We start from the raw sequence: 18,410 nt of genomic DNA on the forward strand, positions 1-18,410 counted from the left end.
TTGTCCTTTGGGCATAATTCCAAATTGCTCTCCAGAAAGGTTGGATGAGTTCATAGCTCCACTAACAATTGGATTTCCCACAATTGGATATCAGTATTTCTAAGAAAAGTTGTCAATCACAATTGATCATTGAGCAATATTGATATTACCAGATGCAATATTGTGTTTCTGTTCACTTTGCTTCCTTTTCCTGATCTTTTCAGGCATGTTTTTTCTAGTCATTGTGTATGTTAGTCTTGGGGTTCTGTTTATTTTACTTTGCACCTGTTAATACAAATTTCTGTTTCTTTACATTTCTCCATCTTAAACAAAACATTTTAGTGCTCACTAATATTCTGGTACATTTATATGCTGCAACATATACCAACATATATTTATATGCTACAACATATAGCCATTCCCTTTACTAATAGACATCCACATTGCATCTTGCTCTTTGTTGTTACATAATGCCTTGTTATTTATTTTTGAATATTTACTGAACTTTTGTGTCTTTGAACTCTTTCAAGTAAATGCTGCACAATGTAATCCTTGGGTAAAAGCAAATTAAAAACTTAGTGATTTTTTCCATAATTATAAATTGATATTCAGATTAGTCAAATTAATTCAGAGTTCTACCTATAGTACATTAATATTCTTGTTTTCTCATTGGCCTACCAACAATTGACCTTTCCCACTTTTTTTACATCTGTCATTAGATGATTGTGAAGCTCATTTGGTTATTTATATTTTGCAATTCTTTTAAAAAATCACTTTATATTATTTGATCACTTTGTATCAGTAAATGATTTTTGGTCTAGAATACATATGCTCATGCTGTATTTATTTTTGATATCAAATCTTCAGCAATAATATTTTACACAAATAGTTTGACTGATAATCTCTCCTCTTAGTCCATTTTCACTAATTATGGCCCTTTGAAATTTATTTAATGATTCTATTCCACTGATTTACTTTTCCATTTTTGAACCATTTTTGGTTTGAACTTAGAATAACATTATTTGTCCTTTAATCTTATTGTTTTCATTATCTCCTTGTCTAAAACTTTTGATTTTCAAAAAAATCCTGAATTATTATTTTGTCCAGTTCTTTAAGATATCCCTTTGTTATAATAACAAACTTTTTTTAGTTTTCCCTTGATAATGAGATTGGTAACTCAATTTGCAAATTAATTAAAGTTAATTCAATCATTTTATTATATCATTTGAATATTATGTTTAATATTCATATTATGTTATTATAATGTCAACATTTCCAATGAATAATCACACAATTATTTAACTCTTCCTTTATTTCTGTAAAGAAAGTTGGATTGTTGCTTTTATGTAAATCAGGTGTCATGGTAGATTAAGTCACAGATATTTTATTCATTTTATAGTCACTACTAATGGGAATTTATATTATTATCAAGTCTTCCTATTTTTTAAGTATTGCATAGAAATGTTAATGATTTTTGTGCATTTGTTTTGTGCCTTTCTCCTTTGCTGAAACTTTTAATATTATTTAGTATCTTTCTTCATCTTTGAAGATTTTCTCAAAAACACCATCTTGTCATCAGAAAATAGAACTGGTTTTATCATAGCAGCAGCAGTAGCATTAGTTGTATTTATATGGTACCATTTATATGACAGGCATTGTTCTAAGAACTTTGAAAATATTTCATTTGATCCTTAACAGCAACTCTGGAAGTTGGAATCTATTATTATCTCCATTTAATAGCTGGGGACACTGAGGCAAATATGGTTAAGTGACTTGCTCAAGGTCACATAGCTAGTTACTCTCTGAGGTTAGATTTGAATTTAGGCCTTCCTGACTCCAGGCCTGGCACTCTATTCACTATACTGCTAGCTGTCATTGATATTTATATTCTTTTTTTTAAATCTAATTGCCATAGCCATCACTTCCAGAAGTATAGCAAATAATATTGAGAAAAGACTAATTTTTTGTTTTAATTCTATTGATTTTACTCAAAACTCTTCAAGGGTTGCCTGATATTCAGTATTATAAATAAAACTTCAAAATGCAAACTTTGTCATTTAGTATTTAAGCTTTTCTGCCATCGTTAGTCTATTTCTCCTGCTTCCCTGCCCATAGTTTATACTTCAGTCAAACTATGCTTTAGTCAAACTGAACTCACTCATCAGTGAAATTTAGATTGATTGAAGCTAAAAAGGGAGAAGTTCTGAGTGAGAGAGGGAGAGAAGGAGCCTAAAAGTAACAACAGGGAGCAGCATATATTCCAAATTCTCCAGCTTGACTAGAGAGAGTGATTTTATTTGAATGTAAGTGCAGCCAGTACTGGAAAAGGTGGCCAGATTAAAACTGTGTCATGAAGAAGAGACCAGAGCACAAAAATATAAAAGAAATATGGAACAGACATTCCAAAGAGCACAGTGGATGGAGTATCTCAAAGGGTTAGGTTGATGAGGATGGGAATAAGGGAGCAAAGAAGGAGGAATGGAGAATGGGTTTGAATGATAGCCAGGATTAAGAATTATTGAAAACAGTGAAGATACCACAAAACTAGAATTTGTTAATCAACTAAGGAATAAGTTCAAGTCCATTATCAGTAATCCTAGTGATTTGCATTCAGAGGCCATGCTCAGGAAATGGAATAATGAAGGGAGAAAAATGGAAAGACATTTCCCTCGTTTCCAGGCAAAGATATGGCAGTAGGGTAACTACTTTCTCAGTTTGGGAGATACTATAAGGATATAAATAATGGTTTGTATTGCTTATTGTTATCATTACTTTTTCAAAAATATATCTCATACACTACTAAACTACTTTACCCACTCAGCAAAGTCAAAAATCTTTACTAGAGATAGGAATTCAAACTCTAACTTTGATTGCATAAATCTACAATAATCCATATATTTCATCTATAATGTGTGGTTACCTAGAAACAGGTAAATCTGGGAGAATGATTACGGACTTCCTGAAAAACATTTTTTTAATTGTTTTTCAGTGATCAGGGGTGGAACATCATGAAAGTTAATATGAGCATGGAACCACCATGGAACCATCACCAAATAGGAATATGTTAATGATTAAATTAAATATAAATTAAGAAATTGATTTACAGAGAGAGTTATTCATTTGCTCAAGATCACATACTTATTAAATAGAGAGGAGAGAGCATGAGAATCCAACTCTATCTCCAGTTTCTGGGCTCTTTCCATTATAACAATGGTTGAGAGATACTGGAGGGTCCTGGGTCCCTTATGGGGTCCCAGAATGTCAAACTTCTTATTATAATACTAAATATATATACATTTCCAATATGATAAATATTAATAGATATATATTTTGTTGTTGTTGTTTAGGTTTTTGCAAGGCAATGGGGTTAAGTGGTTTGCCCAAGGCCACACAGCTAGGTGATTATTAAGTGTCTGAGGCTGGATTTGAACTCAGTTACTCCTGACTCCAGGGTCGCTGCTCTATCCACTGCACCACCTAGCCGCCCCTAGATATATTTAATATAAGTAAAACTTTAGGGGTGGGTCCTCAATAATTTTTAAACACTCCTTTATAGAGGATTAGGATCTGGACTTTCGATGAATATCTGCTTTTGTCTCCATAGACATCATATCCCAACTCCAAGTTGCCCTGGTCCCCACTGTTTTTCAACTTCTTTTTTGTGTGATACCTTCCTGCATTACTGTAAGCCCCTTGAGGGCAGGAGCTCTCTTATTTGTATACACAGTACTTAACAGAGTTCCTGGAACATATATTTATTGAATTTTATCAAACTGAAGAGTGAAAAGGAGTCCTGAGACCAAAAAGTAGGAGAACCAATACATTATACTGCCCTGTCAGATTTGTTTTTCAATGACTTATTTTGAAAAATTAATATGTACAAAGTCTTTAGGAATACCTAAAGACTATATTTGTCCTTTTAAAGGTTTTGAAAGTTCTCTTTCACTTTTGTTTTTACCAACCTTAAGCTATTATGAATATAGAAAGAAATACTGACTGTTATTTTTAATTAAATTTGGTTTTTGTATAATTATTCTTTCTCTCTTACCTCCTTCCTTTACCCCTAGCAATTTAGAAAGCAAAAAATATGAAGTGCTATACAAATTTGTATCTCATCCTTGTTCAGAGACCATGCTAATCTCTGTATTCTTCCAATTTTAGTATATGTGCTTTCAAAATGAGCCTTGAAAAGGTATTTTAAAAGTATCTACTATTTCTTTTAAGGTAGGCAAGCCACTAACACCATGAGATTTAACATACTGAAATTTGCATAATTATCTCATTTAAGAAGAATTGTTTTCGCAGAGGCTTTTGAGGTGTTATGTAAACACTTAAAATATAAGAACCATAAAAGATATTTTTATAGTTCGTTTTACAAAATGGGCCAGGTCTAGTCATACATGAAGTGTTTTGAACACAGTGTTTTTGAAGGGCAAAATGAATTAATCTTTCTGAAAATGTATTTTGTCATGATCCTCTATCATTAAAAACCCACCGAAGTTCCCTCTTGCTTGGCAACTACAGTTTCTGCAGTCTGGAATTAAATGGGATTCCAACAGTTCCTATTTCTCTACAAAATATATTCTCTTACCAGATCCCACTGTTGGCACATATGCTGAAGATAAAAATGGCCCTCAGACCGCAGGGGATTTGGCAAGCAAATTGAACCATTAGTGGTATTAGAGCCTACATCCTGCCTTATCATCACTGTGAGAATTCCTAGGCTTTACTCCCTGATTATTCCCTGACTTACAGTTTAAATTGATATTGTAACATATTGCATAAAGCTAAGAAATTGGAGACAAAAAGATATGGGTTCAAATGCTACCTCATATACTTACTAGCTGTGCAACCCTTATAGAGTTCATTGCACTCCTTTCAGTTTCATCAGTTCTAAAAATGAGGAGGATGGCAGGGAGACCAGACAAAATGGTTGAACTGAAGAAAGAAGTATACACTGACTACCTCCACAATTATTCCAGCAAAGATTAAGAGGTATTTCAGAAAAAATAATAATTGAGAAATAACAGGAAAAAAATCACAGTGGATTATATATCTTACAATCTAAGATTACAAATTTGACCCATAGTCAAAATAGGACCTATAAAACAGGAATGATTGATAATCACAGACTCAGATGCAAAGGCCCCAAATAATACTAAGTCAACAGTGAATGATACTCAGCAGATTATGGCATACTTGGTATACCTGGAGAAAGTAAGTTTAGCAGTACATAACTAAGGTGCAATCTAAAAATAGGACAAGGCCAGCAGTGTGGTCACTTTGAACCAGTTGAACTTTTCAGTCAGTTTATAGGACTGAAACCAACTACTATCTACCAGATAGAATATCAACCAGAGGGTAGTCAGAAATTTGCTCCAAACTGGGGTTTGAAATTTATAAATCTCAGGAGGGCAGTATTCAAACCATACTTTTGATATAATCACAAAAAATATTTACAACTACCCTATGCAAGTTACCCCTACAATCCTTAAAGAATACAACATGCAATATAAGAAGAAAATAATGTCAATAACTAGATAAAACAAGATAGGAAGTGAGGTTAAAAGAATAAGTAAATGAACAAACAAATGGCAAAGAATTTTTAGGAAGCCAAACCAAAAACCCCAAACAAGAGAATACCTAAAAAATTGTTAGAAGCAAGTTCTCAAAGAAAACCATAACTTGGTCACAAGATCAATAAGAATTCCTAGAAGCAATGGCAAAAGACTTTTTTAAGGGAATTAAATTTATTTTACAAATGATATAAAATCTTTTCATAAAAAAATCAGAAAAGAAATGAGAACTCATGAAGAAAGATATGAAAATAGAACAGCTCAGCTGAAAAGGTACAAAACTCAATCTTAATAATAGACCTCTTGAAAATTTTAGTGAGTCAAACCAAAGTTAATTCCATGAAACAAGAAAATATTAAAACAAAAATCAAAAGACAGAAAAAATAGAAGGAAACCTAAAGTATCCATTGAAAACAATTCTCTTGGAAAACAAAGGATGGAGAGATTATTAAGAATCATTGGATTTCTTATGTCATGACCAAAAAAGATAGCCTGGGTATTGTAAATTAAAGGAATTATGAAAGAAAACTGCCTAGCAAAACAGAGGGCAAAGTAACAATAGGGAAAAAAACCTAAAAATTATCTCTTGCAAGAATTTCTAACTTTTTTTTAAATTCAAGGAATTTTATAGCCAAAATCCAGAACTTCAAAGACAAAGGAAATATACTTGAACAACTAAAAATAATAAATTCAAGAACTGAGAAGGCACAGTCATATTTGTGTCATCATAAAAGATATAGCAGCTACCAATTCAAAGGAGTGAAGAATATGAAACACAAGACCATGCCTTTGAAAAAAGGCAGAAGACATAGACTTATAATCAAGAACAACCTAGGAAAAAAAAACTAAGCACTATTCCAGAGAGGGAAAATGGACCTTCAAATTACCTGGTGAATAGAAGGTGAATAGAAATTTTGAAATATAAACATGGAAGTAAAGAAAAACATAAAAAAGGTGGATATAGTCAAGCAATTGGAAGGGATTTTATGAAGATGGGGGAAAGGGAGATAGCACTTGTACTTCTCCTAAGAACCCTAATACAATTAGTAGTCAGAGAAGGGATCAGATAAGACAGAGGATCTGGAAATGATTTTCTTATATTTTGAATTTTTTAAAAGAAGAGATAAAGCGGAAATGGTTATACTGGGAAAGGAAAGAGCAATGAGGGCACTTATCTCATGTAATTGGTGGGGCACAAGTGGAATTATATACATATTAGGAACAGTGTATAGGAATATGCATCACTTAAACCTTACTTTCATCAAAGGAAGGTTGAGCACCTACAAAACTTATACACAATTTAGTGTATAAATTCAACCAAATAGAACATCAAGGAAGAACAAAAAGAAAAGAAAAGGAGATTAAAAGAGAAGACAGATTTAGAGAAGAATTATTCATATGCAGAAATCCTCTAAGTTCAGAGAGAGAATAATGAAGAGGAATTTTAAAAAGAAAAATAGAGACATGGTAGTACATATTTGTAATATTTTATCCTAGGGAACCTTAGGGAAATATATCAAATAAGCTACAGAGTCTGGAACTATATTGAACTAAGGCAATCAGGTGTCCACAATAAGTCTGGCAAAAAAAGTGATACTTTAGGAATGGGGAGATTTCAGGATGCCTAAAGAGAGGGAAACCAAGCCAGATCAAAACCAAAATGAGTCAAAGCTCACTTGTTGGTTAGTAGAGGGATGCAGCAATGAGTACTTCTGTACTTCCAGCCTGGATAAGATAGGAACAGTGAGGCTCACAGACAAACAAAAAGAAAGAAAGAAAAGGTAAGAACATGTGTTTTGATTCTATGTGAGTGGAAAATAAGAGAGGAAGGGAATTAGAAGTGGTCAAGCTCTTTGCACCAGCAGAGCATTGAACATTGGTGCTGAACACATTCCTTTCTCTTGACCTTTTTAAAATAGAGGGGAAGAGCAAGGAGAGAAAAAAAAGTATATGTAGATAGGATGGAAAAATACATAATTGTCATAACTACAAATAGAAATGGAATGAAATCACCTAAAAAGAGATGAATGATGGCAAAATGACTTAGAATGTAGGATCCAAAAATATATTGCTTACAAGAAACATACTTGTAAGGTAAAAATTCAAATAGTTAAGATAAGGGGAAAATATAAAAATCTATTATGCTACAGCTGAATTCAAAAAGGCAGGGGGTAGAAATCATGGTCTCAGATAAGGCAGCAGCTTAAATAGATTCAGATAAAAGACAAATTGAGAAACTGCGTTTTGTTGAAATGAGCGAATGATCTGAGTATTGTCTATGGAAAAATATGAACTGACAGAGAAGTCACAGATGGATTGTGATCTATAGTTAAAGAATAAGTAACTTTGTAATAAGGTCATGTACTCATTGATATAGTCAAATATGCATACCTATATTCAAACATAGACCCTTTACCTAAATGCCTAACAACTACTTTGGACTTATTTGAGTTTAAAGTTTTCTTACCACTTCACCACCATGTTGGTAAAGTTTCTTCTTTTCTTTTCTGTATTCATCCACTATTGTCACAGAAGTGGCACAACTGATCTCCTGAGAATTATTCTTACTTATTAAACTACCTGCCTAATCTTAAATCTTTTTTGGTTCATATTTCTACTCCTGGTTTTGGTCATTTCCTGTCTTTGCACTCTATAACAATACCCATAATTTGACTTGATACCATCTTCAGACCAAAAACTAACTAAAGAGAACCAAGTAACTGTTGGTTCTAGTCTAGTGCTCTGGAAACTAAAATTTCCAGTTATCCTGTAAATTCACCATACATATCTCTAGAAGACTTTGAAGAATTATTTCCATCCCACTCCATATGACATCCTGCATAGGGACTAATGTCCCTAAAACTGTGATCAGTAGTGTTCTAAGTTTTCTGTCTGCTCAAGCACCCCAATTTTTCATGAATTGGGCAGGCTATGGGCAAGAGAGTTAAATGTGGTTGTTTACCTCTTCCCCTCAAAATCTAATCTTAGTCTGGTATGTACTTTTCATCTCACCATCCCTTGTAGACCTTGTGCCCATGATCTAGGGAAGAGAGAATGTTGTCTGAGCTTCACCTTAGGTATATTTCAGGCAAAAAACTTAAAGAAATCTTATTCAGTGGATCACTTTTTAAAAATATATTTTATTTACTTACTTTTTGAACTACATGCAATGCTAATTTAACAATCAATTTTTGCAAGGTTTCAGATTTACATTTTTCTCCCTCCTGCCTTCCCCTCCAATCTGACAGAAAGCAGTCTAATATAGGCTATATATGCATAACCATGCTAAACATAGGTCCTTATTACTCATATTGTGAAAGAAGAATCAAATAAAAATGGAAAAAAATCAGAGTGAAAATAATAATAATAATAAGAAAACTTTTAAAAATTGAAGATAATAAGTTTTGGTCTTCCTTTACACTACACAGTTCTTTCTCTGGATATGAACTTTTTTACAAGTCTTTTAGAATTATCTTTGATTATTGTACTGCAGAAATGAACTAGTCTATCTATCATAGTTGATCATCATGAAATGTTGATGTTACTGAGTACAATGATCTTCTGGTTGTGAATACTCAACATCAGTTCATGCAAATCTTTCTGCTATTCTCAAGTCCCTTTCTTTCTTTTTTTTTGCAAGGCAAATGGGGTTAAGTGGCTTGCCCAAGGCCACACAGCTAGGTAATTATTAAGTGTCTGAGGCTGGATTTGAACTCAGGTGCTCCTGACTCCAGGGCTGGTGCCACCTAGCTGCCCCAACTTGTGATTTCTTATGAAACAATAGTGTTCCATATATTCATTTACTACAATTTGTTCAGCTATTCCCCAACTGATGGGCATCCTCTCAATTTCCAATGCTTTGCCAATATGAAAAGATCTATAAATATTTTTTTAAATGTGGAGGTTTTTTTTAACCCTTTTTGTGTTCTCTTTGGGATATAGGCCTAAAAGTAGCATTGCTGGTTCAAAGGATATGCACATTTTTGTTGCCCTTTGAGCATAATTCCAAATTGCTTTCCAGAAAGGTTGAATCAGTTCACAACTCCACTAACAATTCATTAGTGTCCCAGTTTTCCCACAGTCCCTCCAATTTTAATCATATTTTTAGTTATATTGACCAATCTGATAGGTGAAGTGGTATGTCAGAGTTATTTTAATTTGCATTTCTCTAATCAATAATGATTAAGAACAGAAACGATCACTTTTTAAAAAATAATACATAGGTCACAAAATTCAAGATACCTATGACTGTTAAATAGCCAACAAAAGAACATTAACTAATAGTCTGCAGACATAAAATATCTGCTTAATATTCCAGTCTGCCTTCTCTTCAATTTGGAAATTAAAAATATATTCAAACCATCATTGGAACTTGACATAGCTTTATCTGGCTCTTTTAAAAGATCTATTTTTTAGGATATATGATTTCTAATTCAAACCTTCTGGAAGGCAGCCACACAGTCAAAAATAATGAGCCATTTAGGGTGGAGGCCTATCAATGGTGACATACACCATGATAATACTCATATGCCACAGAACTATGATGTTCACATTTAAATGTCATAGTAATTGAAATTTCCCATAACATGGTCCAAAGAATCTATGATAGCAGATCTCGTTTTAACTGAACCAATATATGATAAATCTTACTCAGCAGTAACTTGGTGGGAAATAAGTTCTATCTTTTCATTTTATTTCATTTCTTCAATGTATTTTTCTAAATACAAGCTTTGTGATTTAAGTTCAGTGAATTAGGCTTCTAATCTACATTATATTTAATGTTGTCTCATGCTCTAAGTAGTTAAACTGAGTGATAGCAAAGTTTTAGGGCCAAATGATAAAGTTAAATTAATTGTGATACCTTCCTCCTGTTTATTCTATTTGATCTAATCAAGGTAGGCAGAAATTCCATCAATCTCAACACTTTATGATGCCTACAATCTTGATATCATTCCACCTGTCTCCCTCCATTGGAAACTTGGACTGCACCTCGGAAACTATTCTGGTTCTAATAGGTGAGATTTCGCCTTGTCTTGCCTAGATCAAGCCTCTACCTGCCTTCCAGATAATATCCAAATCACATTATCTGTCTCCCACTTTCCATGTCCATTTTATATGTTATCTTTCCCAAATAAAGTATAAATTCCCTGAGGCTAAGTGTTATCTTGATTTCTTCAAAATGTGTTCCTTTATTTTGCAGCAAAAGTCTCTCCAAATAAGTAACTAAATAATACCTAAAGCAAAAAAAAAAGCTCCCACACAACTCATTTAGACAAGAGATTAATTAAAGGATATAGTCTATTGGAGACAGAATGAGACTTTGGGCTTCCAAATCTGTACCTATGTTGAGATGATAGCATAGTTGTGACCCAGATTGAAGCCCTTTATCAACTTCAAATATGGCTTGCAGAAGTTTCTTCTTATAAAATAATGAAAAAAGAGGTTTCAGGATGGTGATTTTGGGGGACCAGTGTATAATCTGCTATCTCTGCTTCCAAATCTACACTTTTCAATCATTGAACATTGAGCTTGCAAGGAATGAGAATATGAAACTAAAATCTTCTCTGACTTATTAAAGATTAGTTGAAAATAAACATGGGAGAATCTTCTTTATATCAGGTGCTATGGTGCTGTCTTGATCCAAGCTGTTACTTCTGAGATTATTATTGGTTAAAGAGAAGGAAGACTTTATTCACTGGCCATACAAGAACCAATCAGTTTTTAGGGGATATATGCCATTTAACTGCTAAGTGACAGAATGTCTTTGATTCATTTTCTCAGTTGAAGTAATAATGGTTCAATAGATGTGTTTATTTTTTTTCTTTTATTCTGCCCCCCCCATTGGTGTTCTACATGTGAAAATCTAATGTAGATTCAATAGAGAAGGAGCAGAAAATTTCCAGTATAAAATGTACCTTAAGGGGCAGCTAGGTGGCGCAGTGGATAAAGCACGGCCTTGGAGTCAGGAGTACCTGGGTTCAAATCCGGTCTCAGACACTTAATAATTACCTAGCTGTGTGGCCTTAGGCAAGCCATTTAACCCCATTTGCCTTACAAAAACAAAAAACAAACAAACAAATGAAAAAACTAAAATGCACCTTATAAGGAAAAACTCCTAATTTATTAATATGTCTGTCTAAATGTGTATATGCATGTATAATTTCTACAAAGCAATATTTACATACATCCCTAGAGTAAGGAAAGACAGAATTACTATAATAAAATTCTAAGAAACAAAACTATATCTTTTTACACTTCAGAGGGCAGTATTATTGACCTATAGAGTCCTAACTTTATGGAAAATTTGTAATTAATATATTAAAGTTTTGTTGGCCCTGTCACAAATATGAAAACAAAATCGAAACTTTTATTCTTCTCATTGTGCTTAATGATATCCTCAGAATTTAAGTGACTTGATTCCGTCTTGGACAGAATCTGAATTCAGCTCTTCTCAATTCTAGTCCAATGGTTTAACTAATATCCTATATTGTTTCTATAAAAATCAATAAATAGATAATATTTAGTATATTTATACAGTGATCTGAACTTTGAAAATTGCTTTACATATTATCTCATTTGATTCTCATAACAACAGTGAATTATATGCTTTCATTAGCCCCATTTTGCAAATGAGGAAACCAAATCTTAAATGTTAAATGGCTTCCTGCTTTACCTACCTGGTAGTTACCTATTTTAAGGAACTGTCAATAAATAATATTGATTTTATCTTTTCGATAAATAATGTGCACTCATTATGATTGATAGACCTTTATCACTACATGTCCGAATATGTAATAGTCATAATTTCCATATACAGTTGGCAGTGTTGTCCCTGACATTTTCCAAAGTGGTGATTCCACTCTCACAAAAGCAACTGTTCAGCAAAGTGTCATTTGATTTTTACTGTGAGGAGTTGAACCCAATGAAATTGACTACAGAATGTGCACTTTATATGGTGACAGTTCTTTATCTTTAAAAAAGCATACAAATCATGTGAAGTCTTCAAAAACATCAGTGCTGTTTTCACATCTCTGACAACTGAAGGTCAAAAATAATGCATGCAAAACAGCCCACAGATTCTTCAAAGGAAAAAAATAAGGTTCAAAACCCAATCATCTGCAAAGAAAATGATAACATGTATATTTTGGGGCTTTGGTGATACATTTCAACAAAGACTAGAATACAGTGATAAGTACTTCCAACTATTATACTGTGAAGTTATCACTTGACCTTAAAAGAAACATTGCCCTAAGGAGAAGTTATTTGGGAATAAGATAAAACCCCACATAGCCAAAACAACACCTTAGTGCATCCAGGAGTACAAATTTGAATTCCTATTATAATCATTATGTAAAAATTTTAACTGTCATTTTATTCATCTGGTCTTGTGATTTCATCAGTATGGGGAACTTTGGGTGTGAAAATTACAACCATTGATAGGAATCCCCAACTCCTCTGTTACTTATAATATTAATCTTATAATATTAAAGGTCTTGAGAGATCAATCAAAGGACTTTCCTGTAATCACACAGGTATTATATGTCAGAGTCAGGCCTTGAACCCAGAGCTTCCTGACTCTAAGCTTGTCCCACATCCATTATGCTGTATGGCCTCTATGTTTTTATTCTTTCTTATATTCATGAGCCCATCAGGAAATGTCCTTCAGTTAAAAAAAAAGATATTTTTATTAGCATATGATCGGTAAAATTCAATAAAGATGTCTTTTAATAAACCCATTCCTGTTGGAAAATTCAAAACCCACAAATATCCAACCAATAATATCTTTAAGAAGTAGTGTTCGACCAAATTCACATGTAGAGATGGCAACTAATATAATTCCAGCATGTTTTTGATTTTTCAAAATTCCTTTCACTCCCACTCCCACTTCCATTTTTCAGTTATACACAGAACAAATGATTGGTTTGTTGATTCCATCATGTCAATAACAGCCTTTATTCACTTTATAACTTCCCTATATCTTTTCAGTAGGTTTAGGTTTGCTAGTCTTCTTTAAGCTGTCAAACCTTTCCAACTGCTTTTCAAACACTGTGATTTATCCAAGTTAGGATAAGAAATCCATGCCAACTTGACACATGGTTTCATGTCCCTGAGAAAATGTCAAAGAAAATGTCCAACAAAGCTAAAGAAAAAAAAAGAAAAAAATTGTCAGGTCTGGGATGACTTGACTGAAATAGGTACTTTAGCCCCTTAATCTGCATCAAGCCCACACAGAAACTGGGTCAAAGAGGTCATCCCAGATAACTATTACAAGTGAAATGATGCCTAAGAAAATAACTGTAGAAGCCAAATTGTAGTATCATATTTAACCATTTTATTTTTTCTTCTTTCCTTTTGCTGCATTTCTATGAGGAGAATCAAGATTGTTAAAACCTGGCCATGCACTCAGACAAACTTGCTGTTCAAGAAGTGAATAGCTTAATGATTCACATATTATAATATGTAAAGGCCATGGAGCTAAAAGGTAATGGCCAGGGATAGTGATTATCACCTTTTCACATAAATGCCACTTAAATGATAAGGGTGTAGAAGACATGCCCAAAACCATTCAAGGAATTTCAAGTGGTGCTTAGAATAAAACAAGACAGCTCACCTAAGTCCCAGTTCTAATCTTGTAGTCACTGGGGTAATGTTATAGGACCTGAACTCCAGAGAGTTTCCATGTCTTCATTACTTTTCTATTCAAGTAAGTAAAGGATCTGTAGCCTTAATTTTTTTTTAAAGTTGACAATTAAAAAAGATAATTTTATAAATACTATCAATGTTTAAACTGATTATATAATGAATTAGTTAGAACTTAAAGAAAAAGTACATGAATAAAAAATCTTTCTTGCATATTTACATCATACATTTAGGGAAATGACCTCAAGGACCTTCTAAGTCCATCATTTTATAGCTGAGAAAATTAAGGCCCAGGGGATTCACTTGACTTGTTTGCAGTCAGAGAGATAGTAGTAGTGGCAAAATTTGAACTCAGCTCAAGTTCAAACCCAACTCAAATTCTAGGACCAGTTTGTTTCCTAATCTTCCACTATACCAAGCTGCCTCCCCAATAAAAAACAAAACAACAAATTGATCCTAAATTTTTACTTTTATAAGGATTAGAAACTTATATATAGATGATATAGATATACATATATATGCACACACACACACACACACACACACACACACATATATACATATAAAAATAAACAGCAAAAGTAAACAGCATCATTTTGTTTTTTTCCCCCACCCACCATGGATGATGTAGTAGGATCACTTAATTAGGAGGCAGAAGGCAGAAATTCTTGCACTTTGCCACTTGGTCAAGCCACTGGACCTCTATTCTCATATAGAAAATGGTAGCATTACAGTACATAATCTCTCAGATCCCTTCCACCTCTGGGATTCAATTATTTATAATTGATAGGAAGCAGTGGATGGTGGAAATTTAATTTATTTTTTTGGGTGTTTTGTTTGACTAACTGAAGTATATAATTAGACACATATGAAAGATCTTTTTTTATATGACCTTTTCTTTTGGAATTTAGGATTCATATCCACAAAGGGATGACTCATTCCTTAAGATAAAATCTTCTAATATAGATGAATGAATGAATGAATGAACAAATAAATGATTTTGCTTAGCCAGTAGAGAACAAGCATGATAAAGAGAAAGTAGAAGCAAGGAAAACATAGAAGTAAAAAAAACCCCACAAAGTATGCTCACTTTGTTTTTGTGACCAAGTTTTTTAATTCAGATCTCAAGTTCTATTTACAAAATATAACTTTCCTTGTTGTTTAGACTTCTCCATCCATATCTCTTTATGGTTTCTCTATCCCATCAGTCCCAAAATAATAATGTACAAAATTGTAGACTGAAATTATGGTAGGAATGACCTGTTCTCCACTCTGAATGGAGTATCAATTCCTGGGTCTATACAATTGAGTAATTTTCCTATCAAATACTCAGCAGGAGTCAAGGAGCTCCAATAGTTATTAAGAGACTGACATTTTTATTCTATAGAGTACTTTCCAATATAACAAGTGCATTGCTTTCATGAAAACCTTTACATCTCTCATCATGGGAATGCTTGTATTAACATTCCAGTTAGTGTTTCCTGTAGATGTCATACATCTATCTGTGAATTCAGAGGTCAAAAACAGTTGGGAATGATCACCATCTAATATACTAACTTTTCATATCTAACTACAAGTTACAGATCTTTTTTGAAATGTGTGCTGCTATAAAAATACCAAAATAAATTCCCTCAAATGACTCACTAACCTCTGTTGAATCATTCCAATTACTGTTGCCAAACAACATTTACAAAAGAGGTTAAAAAAAAGGCAACCATAGAGAATACTTCACCTGATTACCCATAACCAATTGGAAAAGGGAACTAACCTAAAAAAATAACTTCAGGATTGGCAATAGATTTTCATCTTGATGGTATTTGCAGTCTAGGAAAGAGTTTAACTTTTCTGTAACTTTAAATATTTTTGAGTAATGTTACACTTACAATTATCTTGATTGGGAATTTACAGTATACCAGATATACAATAACAATTTTATCATCTGATTTAGTTGCCATATCCCCACTATTTTAAAAAAAGGGGGAAAGTTTAATTGAAGAAAAAATTAAAGAAGACTTTTCAGTGCATTAGAATCAAAATATGGTATTGATTTACTTTTATAAGAGCAATGGTCATATGATTACCTCATGAATTATTCATACAGCCACCTTTGGTTTCAGCCGTTATTGTTATGGTTGCCATCAATGGTCATTCATCACACTCTGGCAGTAGAACAAGTTTCAGTTGTTCTCCCTATTCTTCATTAAAAGAAACAATGCTGTAAGGCAAGTTTCTCTGACTTCCTACATGATTCCCCAAGGCCAATCACCATGTAAAAGAAACACATACTCCCCAGTAATGTATGCAACAGGCAAGAAGTCAGATCAATTGCTTTCTCCAAGCAGATAATTTTCTCTGTGGCCTAGTTTTCCTACTGTTCCAATATGTCCTCTGTAGGAGTATTAGATGATCAATCAACATTTATTAAGTACCTACCATGTGCTAGAAATTATGCTGGAAAAAATTAATGAAACTATTCCATCCTTCAAGGAGTTTGCCTTCTATTGTATAACCTATTCAGATATAAGTAAATGCAGGATTTTTATTTCACTGAATCTCTGATTTCATCAGTGAATGTTACTCTTGGTTAAGAAATTAATTCAGCCATTGTTGAACTTCATCTACTTTAACTTGCAGTCTATGGAAATGATCTAGGGAACTGAGAGTTTAAATGACTTATCTATGACCATACAATGAGAGACAGAACTTGAAGTTATTTCCTACTTCCCAGGTAAGATTTCTCTAAGCATATACAAAGGGGATATATATATATATATATATATATATATACATATATATATATATATATATATATATACACACACAAATTGAGCTAAACTGAAGGTTCAAAACTAATTGATAAAGCTAGAAATTTAATATAAAGTTCAGTGGCTTTTACTTTTCGTCTTAACTTTTAAATTTATTTCAAAATGATCAGAAAGGGGGATAAAAAGAACCATTTTATTACTGATCTCTTTTAATTTGCATTTCTGCTAATTAATGTTGCATAAAAAAGAAATTTATCACCTAAATAATCTTCTGTCAAAACTGTTAGGGAATCTATAAAAAGTGCTAAATTTAAGAATTATTGAAACTTTCTTATGTATGCTTTACCCAGAAAAGTTAGGGGTAAGATTCTGGGGATAGAAAAATAATTTGAAAGATATTGTAACACACATTAACAATATAATGACACCCTCCAATTCCCCTTAACTTGTTAAAATTCAAATGTTCTTTGGTTAAATTATAACGGTAAGGTCAAGATATTGCTGAAATCTTACTATGGATCATTTTCCCCCCTTAGAATAGAGGAGAATGAGGGGAAATGTAAGCTAAATATTAACAATGACATAATAGACATAATGTCTGTACAGTTATCCCAAATCCTTTCATTAAAGGAATAAACAAAAGAAGATGCATTGAAAGTGATTGCACCCTAGGCATGCATTCATGTTTTAAAATTCAATCAACATTTCTTTCTGCATAACTAATACCTGTTAACCATTTCCCAAGGCTGAATTTAAGACCTGAAAATCAGTGATTGAAAAGTGAATTTTAATAAATGTAAGATACCTTAGGAAGAGAGAACACTAGAATTTGGGGTGAACAGGAACTTCATTTAGAAGTTAATACTTGAGCTGGATCTTAAAGGAGATTATGTTATGCAGATTTTGACTGAGCCTAGATTACAAGTCAAAGGAATAGCTATTGCAAAGAATATAGATAGAGCATTGTATGTGAGGAACAGCAAGAAGATTGGTTTGACAGAAACTTAGAGTTCAGGATTTTAATAAAATTATTAAGTTGGAAAATTTAAGTTGGGAGCCCAGTTATGAAGGATTTATAAAACAAATAGGGGAACTTATATTTGAATATGGAGGAAATGGGGAGATACTAGAATTTTTTCAATAGAGAATGACCATGGTCAAATCTCCTGGGAACTTCTATTCAGTCTGGATTAAAATGGGGAAAGACTCAAAGAAGGCTAATAAGAAAGCTATTACAATAGTCTAGAGACCAATAAAGAAGCTCTTTTAAAAATCTAGTTAAAAGATGAGAAGAGCTTTCACTAAAGTGCAGATTGTCTGAGTAGTGAGAATAGATCGAATGTGGGAAATGAAGAGAGAAAGATATGAAGAGAGCAAGACCTGGCTACATTGGATATGTGGAATGAGGAATCAAAGATATTACCAGGGTTGTAAACCTGAGATACTGAAA

The 18,410-nt window shown here is 32.9% G+C and overlaps 1 non-coding gene across 1 annotated transcript; it reads right to left on the reverse strand.

Moving 5' to 3' along the window:
* Positions 1–4,060: 4,060 nt before the first annotated feature.
* LOC141510572 (U6 spliceosomal RNA) lies at positions 4,061–4,162 on the reverse strand. The gene has a single exon (XR_012475034.1). It is a non-coding gene; the product is annotated as a U6 spliceosomal RNA (small nuclear RNA).
* Positions 4,163–18,410: the final 14,248 nt, after the last annotated feature.

Source organism: Macrotis lagotis, chromosome 1 (assembly GCF_037893015.1).
Source record: "Macrotis lagotis isolate mMagLag1 chromosome 1, bilby.v1.9.chrom.fasta, whole genome shotgun sequence".
Classification (NCBI taxonomy): Eukaryota; Metazoa; Chordata; class Mammalia; order Peramelemorphia; family Peramelidae; genus Macrotis; species Macrotis lagotis.